The sequence below is a fragment of the Melopsittacus undulatus genome, chromosome 3 (genome assembly GCF_012275295.1).
Source record: "Melopsittacus undulatus isolate bMelUnd1 chromosome 3, bMelUnd1.mat.Z, whole genome shotgun sequence".
Taxonomy (NCBI): Eukaryota; Metazoa; Chordata; class Aves; order Psittaciformes; family Psittaculidae; genus Melopsittacus; species Melopsittacus undulatus.
Genome location: NC_047529.1, coordinates 107,782,885 through 107,804,087, shown reverse-complemented (window position 1 = coordinate 107,804,087; position 21,203 = coordinate 107,782,885).

The window sequence follows — 21,203 nt, the reverse complement described above, 5'->3', positions numbered from 1 at the left end:
TAGAGCATCAGCTGTCAACTTCAGAGACCTCCTCAGAGGAGCTTCTGGCATGCACAAACCCAGTGAAAACTTGGTCCCCACATGTTTTTGAGACACAACGACCCCCCTCCTGAAATAAACATGGCCATGCAGGAGAAATGTCCTGCAGAGACAAATTTAGTCTCAGTTCAAACACTCCCATCATGTATAAGGATCACTTCCATATGTGTTTATACCTCTTTTGAAGGTTTAATTCTGGACTATTAAGTCCATTGAATTAGAAACTGCAAGAGTGTGGTGTACTTCACCAAGGGACATAAAACTAGGCAGTTATGCAGATTGCTCCAGAGACTACCAATTGCACAAGCTTTGTAGAATCTTATCTGTCATTTTATCTTGCCAATTTGTTTGCATAATAGCTGGAAAGTGGTGCTGATTAAATGTCTCCTGCAGTTTGATAGACCAGTGCTAACTTGCTTCTGGTTCAAAGCCAAAACATAAAGTGAAAACTAAAGCATTTGTAAAAATCAGGATCTTGTGGTTTTAATTAAGCTGCTAGAGTTTCCCTTAAGTTTAGGGAAGTACTTCACTAATTCCTCTAAGGTAACCAGAGCTCTTGCCAACAGCTACACTGACACTATGAAGTTAAGCCTTACCTTTTATTTCTCCAGTCTTCAGCAATTCTGCCTCTTGAAGTTTGCTCCTTTTAAATAGCGAACACATCCAGCCCAAAGTAATCTTCATTGATTTATGCCAATTAAGGCTCTGAGAAGGTTTGCTGCTGCCTGAAAGAGAGGTGAACTTATTCTTACTGCGCCTTCTACATTAAATATCCATGGTTACCAGTGATGGAATTTTCCTGCATACACAGTTCATTGCTGATAAAATCAGCAAGATTATGCAAATAGCAAGACACTAAGATTTTGATTAACTTTTAACATTATTTAAAGCTTCATGCTGCTAGGTTGGACAAATAATACAACTTTGGTACTAGCAATTAGGCCCAAATTCATTTTCCATATGGCTGTAACAAGTTAGACACCCTGGATCCTGGTAATGATACAGTCAGTGAGACACTCGTGTTTATTCTAGAATTAGTACCATGAGATTTTGTGCCTGAAGTGCAGTCTAAAATGACACTTGATTCCCTAGTTATAATGAATACAATTACAAGTAGCATCAAGCCAGTAATGATGATTTTACAGGTAACGGTGCCTATTCTATTTCCAGCACAGATAATCAAATATCCTACAAAGATGTGTTTACAACCATTTGGCAAGGCCACAGTAAGCAGAGGCACTGCAAATTAGTTCTGCTTTTTCCCCACTTCCATTAAGAAAGAATATCATGAGATCTCAATTTTCCTGAGATCTTTTGAGATTACAAATCCATCATTTGCAATAAATAATTGATGCTAACAGTTTAATAAGTCACACGAAAGCACTCATTACTACCTGACTTGCTTCCGCTTGTGCTTAACCACAGCAGAAGCAAATTACTCCCATGGCCTCCAATTGCCCGACACACCTCAGAATGCCTAACGTCACTTTAGGAGGTCATTTCTAGAGAGGTGTGTGTGCTTTCCCATCACAACTGCCGAAGAGCAAGCATTGACTGATATAAGTAACCTGTTGTTTTGAGACAAGTATGTGAATAAGTATCATGACCTTGATCCATCCTTGTGTAGCAAATGTCTAGATGACCTATCAGTTGCTGCTTGCAATACCTTTCCAGCCTCTTCGCCACTTAGGGTGAATGGTGCAACCCAAAGCAGAGCTAATGCACTTCGGAACATTCACCAACTATTTTACTGCTCCCACAGCACACAACTGGCTTAAGGCTTATTCATGACATGGACATCCATGTCATGAATCCTCTTGGCAAACAGCACAAATAGAAGAGACTGGACCTAAAGCTTTTAAGGGTGTTTCCAAAGGTCAAGATTTTGTCCAAACACAGTGACAGCCTACAGATCGTATTCTGATGAAACACAGTCACCTTACCTACAGATACAGCAGAGTCACTGTTAGAAACACTGCTATCATCTAGTCTTTCCCTAGTTTAGTATTTCTTACAACACTTAATTTAACCACATCTGGGGAAATATGCATATGCCGTACTTTCTTACAAAGCATTTTGAATGTTTCTCATGTCAGTGATGAGGGGAACAGAGAGGGAAAAGCCACATAATGCCTTTCAAAAGGGGATTAAACTGATACTGAATATTTTTCTAGTTCAGGTTGTCTTTGGTTGTTTCATGAAGGAAGTGTATTCAACCATGCAGAGCTTTTCAGCTCTTCTAGTCACACCTTCTTTCAAGTTCATGTGTCACACCTAGAATATCCTGGACACAGTAATCTACTGTTGAGACAGGCACTCCCTGAAAAATGGTCTGTCATACACTTCTAAAGACAGTACCTGTCATAGCATACAGGTTGTGGGAAGCAGTACGTTATTTACCCTGGCTAACCACTGAATGAACTAATTCTTGAGCTGTTTAATCTCCTGCCTCCAGAGACAATCACACTGCCTTTCAAAAGCTGTTCATATAATATTTTTATTCTACTCCTTTCATTTATTATTTTTGCAACATCAAAACATGTGTGAGTGTATCTTCATCACCACCTTACCAATTGCCTTCTCTAAGGAACCTCTACCAGCAGCTTTCCTGGTAACAGCACATCAGTGAAGCACTTCCCTGCAGTTTGTCACCCATCCATGTTGATTCTACAGGCTGCATTCCATGCAAAGGCAACTCCTTGCAATACCCTGCCAATTCCCTTATAAACCAAAGTTCTCCTAAATTCCAAGTTACTTTTCCCATAAACTAAGCAGTCAGATAATCCCAAGGCAAGGACTTATCTCTGATGTTTAACTGCATTATGCAGTGAACTTCCCTGGCCTGTATCCCCTGCAGTGGCAGTGCTAATAACTTTTAGCCAGTGGAAATCAGCAGATCACATCCTAAAAGACTTTCCTGACAAAAATTGCTGTGTGCAGCTAACACAGGAGGCCTGGTTTTGATGCCACGTGTTGCTCCATCAGCAGAGCCAAGGAAGAGGTGTGCTATTTCAGACTACATCACAAAAACAAGATCATATCTTGAATTACTCTACACTGGTCACACCTCCTTCAGATACTCTTGCTAGCTGTTCCAAAGAATGCATATATAGAATATACAGACTACACTCCTCACTTGCCCTAAAGAGTTACCCTTCCAACTTATTAAGGTAGGAATTTTGCCCATAAATCTATAGTCAAAGATCTTAGGAATGTCCTGAAGCTCCAGAGTACCATTCCTGTTGCAGACCCCTCTCCACCCTTCAGTTCAAGAAGCTCAGGTGAGTCAGACAACAGAACTGTTAGCAATGTTTTGGGGTTTTGGTTGTTTTTTTAAGTAAGCCAGTCAAGATAGATCATTCTTTCTACTTCCCAACATTAGTCCAGCCTACTCGCTACTTTTCCAGGCAGATAAGTGCAGCTGCATCTGTAACCATGGATAAGGACATACATAAAAAATACCTGCAGTGAAGGCGCAAACCATTCATGACAAGCAGCAACTCAGACATGCCAGTACTTTTAGAAGACAATTAGTAGAAAGAGTAGTTGGATACTTTGACCTAGAAGGAGGTAGAAAAAAACTTAATCTGAGCAGATTGCCAAGATTTGCTAATTAACTTCCTCCAGGACCCATCTATCAGTAAGACTGAGTTGAAAGCAATTAAGCATAGGAAATTTTTATAGCTTCTGTTTCATTTTCTAGCTGCTTTACTCTGCACACACATTGAACCTTGGGGATCAGTTTGTGCTGTGTTACTTACATCAGCCTAGCAAAGACATGTCCTGTAACTGCATTGCTATACATAGCTGGAGTATGGCATGAATATTAAAGTCAGTAGCTCAGATTTTAACAAGCAATTCTGAGCTTTGCCAAGCATTCACTGAAGTTAAAGCCTTTACAATAGATGAGACAGGTCTCCTTCAGCTGAACTTAGCAATCAAAGGTTAAAAAAGATTTTCATGTAGCATTACAAAGAAGCAGAGCTATCAGGGCTCCTCTTTACCCAATGAGCAATCTGCTTCTTTACAATACTACTAATTCCCTTGACACTCTTCTGTTCCCAGAGCAATCAAGAACTTGATCTTTAATAGCTTAATGATCTTTATAGCTTGTAGGCTAGGCTGGGCTTCTATCTTTCATGGAAACGTTGCAGTTCAGACAATACAATCACAGTTGCTCTTTTCCTCAAAGGGAAATTAATAGCCTATTCTACTCTCAGCTCCTAAAGAGGACACATATCTCCTAACTGTCCTTTGATAGCAGTGAAAAGCATATGCTTCAGTAAGAACAGAAAAGTTACACTGCAGGCAGATTGATTCAATGACATCAGGATTGCCTTTTGCAGACAGCATTAGCAAATCTCTCCTAAAATGCTAGCCTAGGTCAGTATCTATGTGGTCTGTCCTTTAAACTTCCTATAATCACCGGCAGTTGCCACAGAGCTGCTTGCCCACTAGGAAGGAGGAGGCCAGCAATCTTGACCAAAGCCAGGGCTGCCAGATTCCTGACAGTGCTATAGCAGGTACAGCAGGCACTCATGACAGGATGACCAGGCACAGAGTAAAAAGCTTTGCTCCTGTTTATATGGGGCTTAAGGCTGCAGCAGCCCAGATCTGGGCTGAGGGACACCAGCCAGCCTTGACATTACAGAGCACATCAGTCTGCCTCCATCTGTCTCAGATGCCTTTGTGCAGGCTTAAGAGTTTGAATGTGAACCTCCCTCATGGGAAGATCACACCAAGCAGGACACAAATCCCTATGACCTGCACCCTGAGTATAGGGAAGGCACGTACCACTTCATGTTGCACTGTCCCACTCCTCTGAAAGGCCAGGACATGAGACACCCACCTCCTTGCAGGCAGCTGCTCCATCCAGGGGGAACACAGACTTACTGTCAGGGCCAGCTCCTAACCACCAGCAGGAGCCCAAGCTGGGAGGACTCCCAAGGAGGAGCCCATGAACACACCTCACCTCTGCAGCAGGGAGGTGGTTCACGCTGGGAGAAATCCAGCAGGAACCACTGGACTGGCTCCTCAAGCAAGCAGAGCCTCCACAGCTCCTCTAGAGCCCCATGGAAGAGGAGACAGAGGGCTGCAGAGCTCCAGGTAACATACACCTTGATTGCAGGGCTGTCACCATCACTCCACCCCCAGCATAAGCAGCCATAGAACCCAGCCCTGCTTACAGGCAGGTCACACTGCCCAAAGTGCTACCTCCACTCTAAATCATCAACCCAGGAGTGACTACTGATCTACTGGTGCACACTTAAAACATACTATGGTGGTCTACTTGCTTTTAAATGAGACACCATAATAGCACTCACTCCCAAATCAACCCTCTTGCTTCCTTTCCTCTGCACTTACTAACTATATGCAGGTGCACTCTGTTACTAACACAGCCCACCTGCAGCAGGGCTTACATGCTACCCCAGAGTACTACTGAGACCTGAAATTCTGATGGGAGCCATAGCCAAAGAAAAAAACTTCTCTTATGGCAGAAATTGATGAGTCCTCTGTTTTCCCCTATGAAGAGTCACATTGCTATGCCTTGCATTTAAATACACAGGCTTCCAGTGAGTTATTTACTCTGTTCCACCTGACAGCTCAGTTAATGTGGGAAGGACTCATCTAACCCTATAAGCTGGGTAGACACTGTGCTTCTGTCAGAAACTGGGTGAGCAGCTTTAGGCACAGGATGGCAATTGAAAAGAGCCATCACTGCCACAGAGGTTATTAAGCCTTCCCTGCAGAAAGAAGGGAGCCTGTGTAAACTGTCATTAAGGCAGTGCATCATTGCAATGCATTATTCATATCATGGTGGCATCAGTAAGTTCCAATGGAGTCATAAGCTCTCTGTTCTTTAAGTACATAGACCCAGCCCTAAGTGCCTGAAATTTAAGTAGGCAAGACAGAGAGTGTGGAAATGAGGGATCAGAAATTAAATTCTATTTCTAAGGTTACTCAAGAGGTCTGTGGCAAACTGAAGAACAAAACCTGAGCCTACGTCTATTTGTTAACTACAGAGGCCTCATTCCCTATCTCCCAGTCAGTACTTTGGCTTCCTGCTTTCCTCCTCCTTAACGTTCCTTCATTTCTGAGGTTTAGTTCTGGTGCATGTCACTTTTGGCAGATGCTGCCAACATGTCACAGCCCTAGGAGCTGTCCTGTTATTATAGATGTCCAGATGTGTGTCTCTGTTTTACCTTTTCCTGTTCTCCACCTGGTGCTTCTGTATTGCTTTCACAGGCTGCAATCCCATTCAAATCCAGGGCCTGATATACGGGTCCTGGGAGTTGGATGAAGCAAGGACAATAGTGCTGCATCACGGATGTGCCCTCATCTGCCACCACACAAAAAAAAGTCTCCTAAAAAGCCTGTAAAGCCCAGGGTAATGTCAGAGTTTCCCAGACCTACAACTTTTGAAACTCTAAGAGTTTCTTCACTGGACTGTAATCACAGAATGAGCTATAAAATGGGAAATGTCTGTGTCCTGTCCAGCCTTGGGGAAACCTTGAAAGACTCATTAAGAACCAGAGATCCAAACTGTGACAGTTTCTATTAGTTGCTTTCCTCTAGTGCTAAAATGCTACCAAGAAGCTCAGCAATGTCCATGTCTGATTGTCAAATCAATCTGACGGTGTCCAGCAAAACATCTTTTACTTTCTTCAGTGTGACTGGTGCAAAGTTCATGCATCAGAAACATTACAAAATCATCATCTCTTTATTTATTTCCTAGTTATCAAACCACATCACTGGATGGGTCTTCCTGAGTAAGAAGGCAGTTTCTACACATCAAACTTATGAAACTTCCAGAGGAATGCTGAGATTCAGGGATTCTCTTTGATCCCTGACAGACCTGAGGACACCAGCTCATGGGCCAGCCCACACAGCTTCTTTGGGGACAGAAGTTGTTTGTTAACACTTAGGCTTCAGTAACCTAGTTTATAACTTCACCCCACTGTGGAATAAGAAGATGTTTTGCCACTAGGCAGCCACCTTGAGATTCAAGTCAGGTCAATGTAAACTGCAAACAAATGTAAACTGCAAATTACGAATGTATTTGTAATATACCAAAACAGACAATACAGAGACAAATGCAGGTATGCAGGTATACAGGAGAAGAAATCAAAGAAAAACAAGTATAACATATTTGCATCTTCTCAACATATTTTTCCCTCATCACATCTGAACTATTGTGAAGCTTTGCCTTATACACATACAATTAATTAACATGTCAGGGGATCCTAACATGAAATTCCCTTCCTTCACTTACCTGTCTTTCTCTTATATGCCTTATATGTTTCATATCCATTTCAGAACGAGCCTTGGTATGTTCTAGCTAACCAAGGAAGTGATATAACATTTATTTCAATCAATAACATTTAAAATCAGGGCTCTTTGTTCTTCCTTACAGTGTGCATTTCTGTTCAAAGCCTCTCCATCACTGAAATATGCCTTTGATATCAAATTGTCCATAAACCACCTAAGGCATGTAAGCAAAATCAAGTCATTAAGCTTATAACTGCCTCTTGCTCAAGACTTGCCATAAAAATAACTGACCCTTTAGCATCTATACTCTAGAGATTAAATACCATCGACATACTCATCAGTCTTCATTATATTAGGCAAACATTTCAGGCTCAAACTTCCTCTGCTCCTATTTCTGCAAAGCTACAACAGCTTAGTATGTCACATTGACAGTTTCTCCTAAAAGAAGCAAAAGAGATGAGTTACTGCTTACCATGAGGTGACAGGAAATCCTGAGTTCTGCATGTATCCAGGCCCATGGAATCCATGACTTATCTTCATCTGTTAAAACACTGTGATTTGCCTGGGATGCTCTTCAGTTCCTCAGCATAGAGCAAATTATGTGATAAAAGTCTTAACAGACCTCGGAGAATTCTTGCAGCTTTGGGATTAGACTCCCTTTTACTTCAATTCTTTCCTATGCTGCACTCAGAGACATCATAGCTTTTAGGACTATTTTCAGTGTTACTTAGGTGTCCCCCAATATGTGTGCGCAGAGGAGACATAATCATTAGAACAGATGCTGCCAAGCTGATCACAGAGCTCTGTACATAGCTGCAAAGTGATGGCATTGTCAGGCAATATGCAACATAAGAAAAGGGAGGATTAAATTTACATCAGACTCAGTGAATGAGGCTGCCTACGCACTACCCAACCCCATAACTATATCTAGTTGCTGTCAGCTTCCATGAGTGAAAACAAGTCCTCTGTTTATAGTGAGAGATACTCCAATAAGTGAAACCCAACTTTGGCTACTGCAGGAGAGCAACATTCATTCCTCAGTGTCTTTTCCCTAAACTCCATATTACTGCCACCATTGAACACAGACTACTTGTAAATAACCAGATCTGTTTGGCAACCCTGGGAACAGGAAAAGACTTCATCTAGGTCAGGTGAAAAGGAGTTACAGAGTGATTTCATCAGAGCAATGAATGTGTGATCTGAGAGCTAGACATTCCTTGTAATACACAAGGTCAATAAAACTCCTTCTTTTTAAACCTGCCCAGTACTTCCCATTGCAGAACAACTATTTCAGTTGCTTATGTATTTGCCAGCCAAACCTGCTGGGTTGCAATTTTTCATACTGGGTAAAAAGCTATTAGCCTTAGCACCCTGTTATTTGGAAATGTTCAATCAAAACCATTCATTTCTAAGAATAAGACTAAGGGTTAGGTTTTATGTTAAAAATGACAGTGTTGACAGCTGTTTTCTTCAGGGAGGGTATTGATTGGGTTTTCTTACTAGATGGAGGCTAGAGAAGCATCTTCTATGAAGAAGATGGTTTGAAAGAGTTTAAATTTGACCTGGACCCTGTGCTCCCCAGAAAATCTGCCCATGTTTGCACAAAATACAAAGCCCTCAGTTGATAGCAGTCTGTTTGAATTCAGTACAATTGTTTAGTGGCTTCATCTGTTTAATGGCTGGAATTTCTTCTGTGTGCCAAGGTTGTGCCTGCATCATCCCTACAGAGCAACTGTTCACGCCTAAATCTCATAGATCCTTTGTGTTACTGTACTGTATGTTTATGCACCATCCTCACAAGGACACAGCCCAGGCCTACATGCAGCAAAACAAAGTTTTCTGTGTTTTCCATGTGCTACTTGTTTGCTGTTTGCAGTATCTCTGGGCCAGAGTGGCACAGGGGCAAGGGAAAGCACAGCACCAGTTTATCTGTCAGTCCTGCTGATAGTCAGTATGGTGAAGGGATGTATCTCATTCTACAGCAGAACCTGAATGAAGAACATGGGAAATAAAATCTAAGAAGTAAATTGAGAAAAGTGTCTAAGGAACATAGCCTGGGATGAGGGTGGCAAAGACTCTTCAAAGGATCTTTGAGGTCCATGGAGAATAATGGGAATTGGACAGCAACCAAAAGACTAAGGGTAGGGAAGAATGTGAGTTGAGGACACAGAAAGAGAGAGGAACTAACAGAGTAAGGATATGATGGATGGGAACAACAGGGATAGAATCATAGAATAGTTAGGGTTGGAAAGGACCTTAAGATCATCTAGTTCCAACCCCCCTGCCATTGGCAGGGACACCTCACACTAAACAATGTCACCGAAGGCTCTGTCCAGCCTGGCTTTGAACACTGCCAGGGATGGAGCATTCACAACTTCCTCAGGCAACCCATTCCAGTGCCTCACCACCCTCACAGTAAAGAGCTTCCTCCTTATATCCAATCTAAACTTCCTCTGTTTAAGTTTTAATCCGTTACCCCTTGTCCTATCACTACAGTCCCTAATGAATAGTCCCTCCCCAGAACCCTTATAGGCCCCCTAAAGAATGGAAGATAATAGGTGGGAGAATGAATGGATAAATCTATGTGCACCGGAATATTCCCTTCCAATGCCAGGAACAGCAAGCAAGACCTTATGGCTTCCCCACCTTGAAAGAGCACCAATGAAACCTGCCTGGAAAGAGTCCTGATCCCTTTCAGTATGGATCTGATAAAGCCATGAGAGCCTCTGGTGAGAACTCACTGACATCCTTGGGAAACCTCTCTCTATTCAGCCTGTGTTTTCAAACAGAGCAAACTTTAAACCAAGCTGAATATATAAAGCAGCATTCTTCATGTTGTAGAATCATTTGCCCCAAAGTGATTCCAGAATCAGCGGAAGAGCTCAACCAAAGCAGCCCAAAGCAAACAAAGGCACACGCTGATCTCAGCTGGCTTTACCCAGCAACACCGAAAGAAAAGCCAAGAGACTTGCTGATGGCCTGCATGGGTGTGAAAATAAACCTGTCACATTGAAGATATTGTTGCCACTCACTCAGGACTCAAACCAAGCCACACTGGGTTTTTTCCATCTCCCACTGTTACAACATGGGAGCATTCACCAGGGTCAGCCACAGGTATTCAAACCTTGCCATGCTTTAACTGTTGCACAACCAGCCAGCTCTGTAAGACAGTGTGGTTCATGTCCTGGCAGTCGCTCTCGCTTTATTGACACAGGGCAAGTCTGTTGCTCGTTGCAGTGGGAAGTTTTAAGAAAGGACAAACACGGGATTATCACAGAAATTATTGGCTTCTTTCTCTGTGCTCGGAGCCCTGTCGAGGCCACCCACACAGACATAGCTGGGGTTAGCTGGGGTTAGCTGTGACTGCACCCCGGAGTCCTTCCCCAAGCTCTGTAATTCCACCTCTCTGGAAACTCTGCTGGATACAGAGGCAGTACTGTTGGAGCTTTTCCTCAGCTGGCACCACAGGCATCCCCCAAGATGAATGACATCAAGGGAAGCCCCCACATAGAATCATAGAATAGTTAGGGTTGGAAAGGACCTTAAGATCATCCAGTTCCAACCCCCCTGCCATGGGCAGGGACACCTCACACTAAACCATGTCACCCAAGGCTTCATCCAACCTGGCCTTGAACACTGCCAGGGATGGAGCATTCACAACCTCCCTGGGCAACCCATTCCAGTACCTCACCACCCTAACAGTAAAGAATTTCTTATATCCAACCTAAACCTCTGCTGTTTAAGTTTCAACCCGTTACCCCTTGTCCAATCACTACAGTCCCTGATGAAGAGTCCTTCCCCAGCATCCTTATAGGCCCCCTTCAAATGTTGGAAGGCTGCTATGAGGTCTCCATGCAGCCTTCTCTTCTCCAGGCTGAACAGCCCCAAATCCTTTCTTCTAATAATGACTAGATAACCTGCACCCTCCATGCTCCGTGTTGTTTCCCTCTGCAGTCAGTGGAGGCTGCAAGGAAAAGCTTTGACATCTCCGATGTGAATAAGCAAAGTGACTGTTCTCCTCAATCCCACCAGATGGCAGGAGATGCTCAGAAATTCACCCCTGGTCAGCTGGAAGGGTTGTGCAGGTTTTGGAGGTCCTCTGACAAGCTCTGTGAGGAGTTAAATGTAAACCATACTTTTTAATAAGACAGGAGAAGCCTGGCAAAGGCCTATCAGCGAGTGTCATGGATCTCTTAGGAGCACTGGGATGTTATGTCAGTGCCTCGGCAGCACTGACAGACCCATGTGGGGGAATGTTTCATGTGGGAACAATCTCCAGAATCTGCTTTCTGGTAAGGAGGAACTAAAAAAAAAAGAAGAAGAGAATGAGCAAACTAGAAGTGGACAGAAGGAAATGCAACTGGCTTGTATAAAGTGTTCGGGTTTAATACTAGAGCCTGCAGACACTCTGCCTGCAGCATTCCTGACATTACTCACAGCATGAAGGCATGAGAAAGCCACGAAAATTCAGACTGTTTGTCAAGAAAGGTCAATTTTTATTCCCTTTAGTTTATAACTGACCACTCCCCATTAAGGACTGCTCTTTTTTTTTTGCCCTAAATAAAAGTAAGTTCCTGAATCAGATCATATTTCACCCTTAGGATGATAATAATCCAAAATGAGTGAATGCAGTACTACTTAAGGGCCCTGTAAATGAGTCTGGTACTTCAGGAAACAAATATAAAGAAAAGGACACAGAAAATTGGATGAAGTATCTGTAGTGGCATGTCTGATGCAGGAAGCACTGAAGTCTTTGTGTAATCAGCTTCAGAAAGAAGAGAGAGGAAATACTAAAATTAATTTGATCACCCTGAAATCAGTTATCTCAATAAGTGAGTTTTATTGTGGCTACACAGAGCAACTATTCAGCAGTCAAACCAGCCCATTCTGATTAACAGTGCTTGATCCCCATCCTGGCATGTTTTGGGCTGGATGCAGCTCTTTGCCTGTGGAAGCACCAGCCAGGCAGTGTGATGGGGACAGCGGTCCTGTGGTGCTGAGGTCCACCATTTCTCATGATGCAGAGCTGCAAGCTATGCTGCTAGAAGCTGTTAAAATGTGTATGTTCAAACAGTAGCATGTGAGTGCCATTAAGTCTGCACTATGGACCTGAATCTGTGAACATGAGACAAGAGGTCCTAAAATCACATTAATTATCTCTGATCTATCAAGTCTTCCCTTTCATGCCTTCTCCTCCAAGTAGTTCTATAGGGCTAAAGCCTCTGGCAAGCACTGTATGCCACTTCATGTATTGCTTCAACCTCCCAACTTAAAGTACATTTTTAATTATAAACACTTAAACATTCATGGCATTTTTCCCTACACTGCATTGAGAATATATCTGTACTTTATTCCTCTGATAATAATTCTCGGCGGATGCACTTTTGTGTCTGATTTGTACTGAGTAGGACACATTTCTTAGCCTTTCCAAAAATAGTTAATACTGCGGCACTGTCTTTGATGAATTTACTCCACCCAGGTCACAGTGTGGCTGTGTGTTATTTGGCTGTTACTGGCTGTCCCCTTGTGGCCAGAAACCACACTGAACTCAGCGTACAGCTCTAACAGATCAGTTGCTTTGAGAAAGAAGGAACAGGTTATTTGCTGAAGATGAAAGCTCATGCACAGCATTATGGTCCCCAGAAAGCCTTAGATATAACTGTTACGGAAGTAAGCTTCCCTTCCAAAATTCAGATTCCCTTTTTGAATACTCTGAAATTTGGTCACAATCACATCTGAAATCTAGGTTCTGCCATCATCCATTTGCAAGCAATATCTGGATCCAAGCCTGAACTTCAAATAACTTTGGTGCTAGAATCACTACAGATACATGAGCAAATTCATGGATACTGGTGCTATTTAACAGATTCTCATTGGCACTGAAACACACACAAAGTCTGGGGCTACATGTGTGTGAAGCTTTGCAGAGAACAGAAAACAACCTTAAATTCCATCCTAAAGTCTTTAAGCCCCAAGCTGTATACATATCAGTTTTGCTCAGACTAGTGTAATTAAGTCTTTTCTTCAGGTATTTAACACTGTAACTCCAACTAATATTTTATACATCTGAAGTTGAGCAGCAGCTATAACAAGAGGTACACTAAGTATAAAGGTTTGGAAGGAACAAGATCCCCCTCAGCAAGAAGCACAGAAAGATGCACAGATAGGAAGAACCATGGCCTGTAGAACTGGAGCTGCAGGAGAAGACTCATACCACCCCAGCAGAAACAGCACTGCCCTGAGCTGGGGAGCCAGTGTGAAAGGAGTTGCACAATAGAGCACAAAGAACAGAAACGAAGGGTCTTGGATGTGAGATAACAGAAAGGGCACAGATCTGTGGAGCTTTGATTCATACTCTAGAGTCTGTTTTACTCCTGTGCTTTTAGTCCCCTCTGAGTAGAAAGGCAGTTTTCAGAAGCAAGCCCCTTTCATGAGTAGATGTACCATACATACAGAGCTTCCTCCCTTACTGAAAGCTGCTCCTGGCAGTCCTGACACTAATCCATTTCAGTGATAGGGTTTCTTGGAGCACCAAACCTACTTTTGGCAGGCAAACTGTTTGTGCATCTGGATGCAATAAGGAGCTAGACTCTAGCTGATGCGGTGGCTCAGCACAGTGAGCCATCAGACGCAGGATGGTCAGTTTGTTCCTGCTGCCAGAGTTCAGATCTCAGCAGCACATTGGAAGTTGGTTGTGGTGTGAGCCTCTCAGTACAAACAGCCAGGCCACAGAGAGGGAAGGGAAAGGAAGGTCACTGGGAGTCATCTGAACATCTGGTTTCTGGTTAGAAGACTCTGAAGGGTGTGACAGTTATCTTCTACTAGCCAGAGTAGCCAAGGCCCCCCCAGCAAGCATGGAGCAAGACTGGAAGCATCATATAGAATCACAGACTGGTTTGGGTTGGAAAGGACCTTAAGATCATCCAGTTCCAACCCCCCTGCCATGGGAAGGGACACTTCACCCTAGACCATGTCATGCATGGTCCAACCTGGCCTTGAATACCCTTACTTCTTTGGCCAATCTGTGCCAGTGCCTCACTACCCTCACAGTAAAGTACTTCTTCCTTATATCTAACCTGAACTTCCCCTGTTTCAGTTTGAACCCATCACCCCTTGTCCTATCACTACTGTCCCTAATGAAGACTCCCTCCTCAGCATCCCTGTAGGCCCCCTTCAGATACTGGAAGGCTGCTAGGAGGTCTCCACGCAGCCTTCTCTTCTCCAGGCTGCACAGCCCCAACTTTCTCAGCCTGTCTTCATACAGGAGGTGCTCCAGTCCCCTGATCATCCTCGTGGCCCTCCTCTGGACTTGCTCCAACAGCTCCATGTCCTTATCCCAGAGGCTGAGAAAGGAGGAAGGAAGAAAGGGAGGAAGAATTCCCCCCAGGGTTGGGAAGGAGAGATGTGGTCCCTGCTAGGGCTGCTAATATAGAGAAGGTTGGCAGAGAGATGGCACTCCAGTGCAGCACTGTGCACCACTACGCTTCCTTGGACGCTTTTCGTTTAACTTTCATCACTGCAGGAAGACCCCAGCTACAACCTTTGCCCTTCTCTCCAGTCCTGCACCAGTGCAAGGCATATCCTTCTGTCTCCACATCTTCACTGCACACACACAGAGAAATAAAGGAGAGCATTGACCTTGCTGTTGAAAGTCATGCTGAAGAAGAGTAATCTCTCTTTCCTACAGTTGAATTGGCTCTGCAGAGCTCACAGATGGAGTTTTTTCTTAAACAACAACAAAAAAAAATCACAGTAAAACCTTCATTTAAATGTTATTTAAGCAGATCTGATTCTTAAGATACATTCAAGAAACAGATGTGCAGAACAGAGAAGTGCCATTTTTATAGAGTGGTTCTTCAGTGTTTGAACCACACTAGATTACATCTGGAGTGTAAGCTCCTCAGCTGCCCTATGTAATATTTATAACAGTTCACAGCATACGGCCAAATCTCTCTGCCAAGGAAGCCATGTGCCTCTTTATCAACCTCAGCACAAGGTGGCAATATACCAAAATAAATGGGATATTAATACCTTGTTGCCCTACACTTTCCAGATATTCCACAGTTCACCTTACGTTAGATTTACTTCTCTCTGCTGTTGCTCAAGCCAAGGATTCCTTCTCCCTTACTTTTATGGCCTGGGATGCAAGTTCAGGGAGCCCAAGTCAGTGTAAGTTGTTTATCAGGCAGAAGCAGAGCCTGTACGGTTGTCAAGTCCCCGAATCCCTCATGTTAGTGCTTTTCTCTGACACTCTGTCCCATATTTGGGCTTTTGGTAAGCTGACAGGAATGTAATTTCTATTTAAAGATACACTGTCTGTTACTTTTATACTAAGTAATAAACGCGGCATTTGAAGAACAAGCAGCAGGAAAAAACGGTTGGACAATTTATACATTGAGTCACCTCCAATAAAACACCATTTAAAGAAAAAAAGGGGGAAAAAAAGCTCTTCTGATGCACTTCCTCACAATCTTCCCCCAGAAATTCCCTTGGCCTGAAATTTCCCATGTTTGGTCTCAGCCCAAATGTGAATATTTAGAGTCCTGCCAATTGTTTTCAGTCAGTTTTCAATTACATGAGGATGAAATATAGACATTCCTTCCTAGTGCTAGGACCAGGGCTGTATTTTCCCATAGCTATGCTGAAGCAATCTGAACACTGAACCCTACGTTCAGCTGTAAAAAGCTATGGGTAGGGTACAATGCCTTCTGTGAGGGAATCCTTTTTAAGCTTTATAAATGCATTTTTACCAAGGAAATGACTGCTGTACTTGCTCTTCCTTCTACGTATGTGCTGCATGTGTGTATCCAGTCATAGATAATCACTTATTGTTGAAAGCAAATGTATTCCTCCTTAGCCCCATTACCCTTCCTGAACATGCTCTTTGATAAAGAGAAAACTGGATTCTGGTATCTCAATTTCTGCAGATGGCTTTCAGAAGTACTTTGGAAGTAAGTAATAGTTAGCCTCTGTGATTTTCAGCCATCATTCACATATCTCTTTCATGTCCTCACCCGCATTCAAAACTCACATTGAAGCTGATATCAGTGTTGAAGAATAAGCCAGAAAGGATCCAGTACACATTCACATTGCAGACAGCACTGAGAATAGTCAGTGAACTAACTGCAGCAGATATGATACAGAAAATGCTGCAACATTATGTTGGACACCCAACACATCACTTTTGCCATTTCTTTGCAGAGGCAAAACCCCACTCGCACTTTGAACCCTGCTTGTCTGAATTAAGGCTAATGTTTGCTCTCTTTAAGCCCTGATTTAAAACACTGACAGTGGCCTCCCTTCATACTGACTAATACAATTACCTCCCCACTTCCCAGTTTCACAGCTGGTGAAGCACAACACTACTCCTCAGAATTTATTAAATACTTAGCTCACCCAGTAGAAGTATTTGTGCACTCAAGTGCTGCTCAGTGCAACTGAGCACGACAGATTTAGCATCCTGCCTGTACACAAGCTTTCCAAATCTAAAGCCAAACGAAAGAAGATGAAACCAGTGAAAACACTTTGCTTCTAAGTCATAAGCTTTCCCTCACTCTTTATAATCCAGACACAGTAGGTTTGGGAGGTGGTGTGAAGCAGATATCAATTGCTGACAAATAAAACAGATTCACTGCTTCTTATCAATGCAAAAAGTAAACAAACCTAAGGGGAACATACAAAGTCCTTAGTCACACCTTAGTGTTATTGCTTAGGCACTACTCCTGATACTCTCATTCTGAATAACACCTTTTTCTCCCCTAGTCCCACTGCTTTCAGTAATACCACTCCTGCAGGAAAGCTTCAGTCCAGTTAAAAATGTGTGTCTTTTCAGATTGAGTTCTCCTAACCCTGTGCAGAGCAACAGCAAAGTAAAGGCATTAGGATACAACCTCAAAAGTAAGGAAAGTGAGCTCTAGCAATAATAAACTCCCAGAGAGGAAAGAAAAAGGAGACCATGCAGAAGGAATGAACCAAAGAGATAAAGGCAGGAGAGGAGAATTTATCTTACACAAACAGAATTTGTGTTGGCCTGCCCATCCATGACACAAGCTTTAATGAGGCTGCCCATTCACAGTGGCCTCAGATAAACATACAGATGGCCATTTAAATCGCCACAATGGAGTGTGTGTATTATATGAGCCAGTATTTTCACTTGGAGAGGGTAGAGAGGGAAAGACACAGGGCTGGAGATGATGAAGATAACAGGCCAGGATTATTGGACTTTTCCTATGCCTCAGCCTTCATAAGTTCTTCTATGAAAATGCTCATAAAGAGCTGGACTATAAAAATTCCAGACTTTACTGCTGGCATAATTGATCTCAGATATGTCACCACAGAAGGAGACAGAGGAGTATTCATGTAAGACATACAAATCTTGGAGAGGAACCAAGTGTAATATATAATCTTCCCTTCCCAGAAAACCATTCATGGTGGTTTTGGAATAGAATTAGACTTTTAAAAACCTGTTCTCTGACCTGCAACATGTTTCAAACAAAAAGCTCTCAGGATCACAATAAAGAACACTTGAATCTGATAATGCATTATTCATCTAGGTTGGAAATAATATCTCCTCGATGATACTTTCTTATTTCACAAAAAAGAGACTGAGGAACTTTCACTTAAAAGACCTTTTAAAGGGTCTTTAAAATCTGTGTTTGTACAGAATTAAGATTAAAAGTCTGAATTTTGTAGATCTGAAATTGTACAAAAACTAGAGATCAAATTGGCACAAGTGAGCACTGCCCTCTTTGAGTATGATCTGAGGCTCACAGAAACATTTTTGCTCCAGCCAAAGGTGTCTACCAACACTGTATAATTATTACAGTACCATTGCAAGAATTTTTAGAAGCCTGTATTTTATTTAGGCACCATGCTGTATGCTTTTTTAAAAACCCTATGTTGTTGTTATTGGCATTTTACCCAGGGGATGGCTGGGAAAACCTGGTTTCCATTTCTAGGCATTTTTTCTTTGCAGCTTCCTCACATTCCTCTTCACTTTGCTTCACAAATGCTCATTTTTGGTCTTCTTGACCCTTCTTTTTCTCTTGTCTTCCTTCTTTAGGGAGTACAAGTTCATACTTTCTCCCCTCCAAAGCTGTAGCCACATCAGTAGTGACTACATGACACACCTACAGGCCACAACTGACATTAGAAGCCAGATAGTCAGTCCCCTTTTATGCCTCTGCTGCTATTGTTTGACATTGTCAGCATCTACCTTGTAAACCACAGGGGCATGTGGCCCAGACTGATTGCTGAGGGCTGGATCTGTGCTCTGGACTGAACATCAAAGAGAGACTCCCACTGGGTTCAACAGGCTGTGAATCAGACCCTGTGACACTGTCACAAGTCTCCATCAGGGTGTTAGAAAACCAGCTAAAGAAAAGCAAAATAAATTTTCTGGTGGAAATCCACCCCTGTGCCCAAGCTGCTTATAAAGTTAGTCTTAGGAGCATGTGGAGTGGGGAATTGCTTGTCTAAACATTGTGTGTCTGTCTGTCCGTGTGTCTGTGTGTGTGAGTGAATGAGCAAGAGACATCCTGTGGGCCTTTTAGAGCTGGTTACATTTAGCTCCTTTGTGGCTGGTGCCAAGTGCTTAGTTGCTGTGACTCATTGACCGACTAGCTGTCTTAACATTTTGCTTCATTGTCCTTTTCTCTTTGCAAAGGTTTCCCCTCACCCCCATCTGCGATGTCAAGAACAGTGATTCCAGATGTAAGGAAAATGTTTCCCATCCCAGTGCATTACAGGACCTGCAGGCATGCCTTGAATGAAGACTGCAAATGAAGTGGATGCTGTTAGACTGCTGAACACCTCAGAGCAATGCTGAGGGATGAAAGAGAATGCTCAAGGCAGTCTTGTTATATGGCCCCCAACTGAATGAAAGATTAGTTGGTGAGATATTCCGAGATGAGTCTCGGCACAGATCAGGAAGCAAATCTAAGTTCCTTGTGAGACAGGCAGAGGCATGTGGGACTTTTGGGCTACTTGTGAATACAGAGGAAAAAAAACAACCCAGGGATATTCTGAAGGTCCCTACCCTGTTCTACAAAATCCAGTAGCTACTGCAGAGGAACAGTACATTTTTGACTGTGCTCCTCAAAAGAGCTCAGGAAGAGACAACAGCCATCATCCTCTGAACCAGCATGAGCTACCAGGGAAAGACACGATCCTAGACACAGGAGGTGAGGCTCCAGCTCCACAGTGCTGGCTATCCACAGGGATAACACTCATCCACAGCTCTTGGGCTGAGATGTTCAGCGCTTCACAGCACTAAGTTTCCCATCTGAGGATGTCAGAAGGCTGGTTGGAGAACCCCTCTCTAGAAATGCTCAGTGGCAGTGACAAACAGACACTGGGCAGAGATTAAACCAGCTGCATTTAGTGCAATGAATATTCAAGGAGTAGAACAGCAGTATTTAGTGCTGTGGATATTTAAGGGTTTTGAGCTCATCCATCTCTGTTTGACTCTCCCTGTGCAGGAAATTGCTAATTACCTTTCCATGGCAGGAGCTGCTCAGCTCCTCCAGGGCAGAGGAGTGAGAATTGGTCATAATTACAAGAGGAGCCAGAGTACACACTCTCTCTCTGGTAATGGAGGGACTAGGCTGCAGTGAGCATTAGTATAACTATGGCTGATTAGTATAACTGCTTGCAGTCAGGATGTACAGCCACTTCTCAATTGCCTTTACCCTGGGAAAAATGAGATGCTGTCAGTGTAAAACTTAAGAAAAAGAACAATAGAAATCAAATTAACTGTTTTCTTTTGATAGTAAATCAATCATCATTTAAACAATTACGTTAACAATAAGATATTTTTTTCTAGCCCTCCAGTGCTCCTTTTGAATCTTCCCCACAGCCCATGGTTTGGAAAATTTGGTTTCAGAATGAGTGAACTATACATGCATTCAATAACAGCTTGGATGGGGGTGAGGGACATTGTTCCTAAAAAGAGCTGTGTGAATATTTTAAGTTATTGAGTAAGAGGGGTGGTAACAAGAACAATAGAAGAACTAAATTATTGTTATTTTGTCTCTTCTAGACCTCAGTGCTGTCATACATTTGCCCTTTCCTCTGAAGCAGGGTTTGTCTCCCTGATGGGCTCTTCTGGGGAGCTGTCTGAGCTAACACAATTATTGTGTCAAACTCTTATCTCAGGGGCTGAATAATGGAGCCAGGCTTTGACTGACTGTCTCCTCCAGTTGTTAATGAACTGTTTATTGCAATTAGCATCCGTGTTCTTTTAGCTGGGTCTGGTGGAGGGGTGTGCTTAGAAAGCTCTCAGAGGGAAGAAGAGACTGGTAAGAAGCAGATGGATGGAAAAAAAATGAAAATAAACTGTAAAGAAATAATATAAGGGGGATGGGGAAAGAGAGAGAAGGAATTTTGGGAAGGGAAAAAAATCAAGGAATAGAATTTGCAAGAACATTTCCATTGGGTACTGTTCGTGCGGTTCTTACAAGCCTTATAAACGTACAGGAAAAACGTGGACCCATTCCTCTGTTTACGATTTAGCTCGAGGTGGTCACAAGCACAGTTGCAGTGGTGGGGCTCGCTGCCATTGCTTAGAAGCAGATCATTCGGTTCGAGAGTGAACAGGAGAGGGCAGCATCGCTTTAAACTTACCATAAGAGCGACTATTGCAGTGTTTGAGAAACTGCACTTCGGCGAGCAGCTTATTGTGGGTCACCAGGCAAGGGATTGATAAAGGGAGGCTGCCGGCAGGTACCTCAATGGAAGGAATGTCTGCATGGGAAGAGGATGGAAGAAGAAGAAGAAGGGATTTTAAAGTGCAGAGTAGAAAGCAACCTTGAGTGTGGTATTTCAGCAGTGCTTTTGGCCTGGCTCAGTTCAACTGTCCAGTAAAGAATCCAGAGCTTCTGAATCAGTGTCAGGCA